The sequence below is a fragment of the Bison bison genome, unplaced genomic scaffold (assembly GCF_000754665.1).
Source record: "Bison bison bison isolate TAMUID 2011002044 unplaced genomic scaffold, Bison_UMD1.0 scf7180017864518, whole genome shotgun sequence".
NCBI classification, from domain to species: domain Eukaryota; kingdom Metazoa; phylum Chordata; class Mammalia; order Artiodactyla; family Bovidae; genus Bison; species Bison bison.
The window spans coordinates 20,056,586-20,057,704 of record NW_011495071.1 but is presented as its reverse complement, the minus strand read 5'-3'; the positions used below and the strand labels follow the sequence as shown (position 1 = coordinate 20,057,704).

At 38.8% G+C, this 1,119-nt stretch overlaps 1 protein-coding gene across 1 annotated transcript in view; it reads left to right on the top strand.

Moving 5' to 3' along the window:
* The window catches only part of SYAP1 (synapse associated protein 1), a 42,490-nt gene that overhangs the window by 12,694 nt on the left and 28,677 nt on the right, over positions 1-1,119 (top strand).

Sequence of the window (1,119 nt, the reverse complement as noted above, 5' to 3'; positions counted from 1 at the left end):
TGACCCAGAGGGATGGGATGGGGAGGGAGATGGGAGGGGGTTCAGGATGGGGAACATGTATACACCCGTGGCAGATTCATGTCAATGTATGGCAAAACCACTACAATATTGTAAAGTAATTAACCTCCAATTAAAATAAATTAAAAAAAAATTAAGTTTCAAAGGGAATTAAAAAAAAAAACAACTCAAATAATAAGTGACTAGAATGTAAACTTCACAAGGGGAAGGACAGTGTCTTGGTTACTGCTCTACACCCAGTGCTTAGAATAGTATCTGGCACATACTGAACACTAAATCAATATTGGTTAAAGGAATGAATACATGAATAAATACAATCACACTTAGTTTATGTGATTTTTCTACACCAGGGTCTGCATCCTGTTCCCTATGCTATCTACTCAAAACCATTACCTGGGTTCTCTTTTAAAAGGATGCTTTGCCTTGGTTGCTTTGCCCACCTTCTAGCAGTTGGATGTCTGCATTTATGTCTTTCCACCACTGTTCTGAGCCTATGTTTGCTACAAGTCCTGGGAAACTGATAACTAATATGTACAGATGAGTCCACGAAGGCCAAGGACCACTACTCTATCCCCATCACCTGTGTCCTGCCTGCTTCTGGCTTCTTTCCCTTCCCATACCCTTGGGTTGTGCATGATCCTCTGAGTCTGGGCATTTGCACAATTATATTCTTGTCTTTAACAATCATTACTATTAGAAAATCTTATATTTCTTTAGTAATTGGTCATTTTTATAGAGTTCTTTAATCCACTTTAAAGCATTCATTAAAATGTTATCCTACTATAGAAATGCATATATCAACAACCTCAGATATCCAGATGATACTAGTCTAATGGCAGAAAGTGAAGAGGAACTAAACAGCCTCTTGATGAGGTTGAAAGAAGAGAGTGAAAAAGCTGGCTTGAAACTCAACATTAAAAAACTAAGACTGTGGCATCCGGTCCCATCACTTCATGGCAAATAGAAGGGGAAAAAGTGGAAGCAGTGACAGATTTTATTTTCCTGGGCTCCAAAATCATTGCAGATGGTAACGGCAACCATGAAATTAAAAAGACGCTTGCTCCTTGGAAGGAAAGCTATGACAAACCCGACAGCATATTA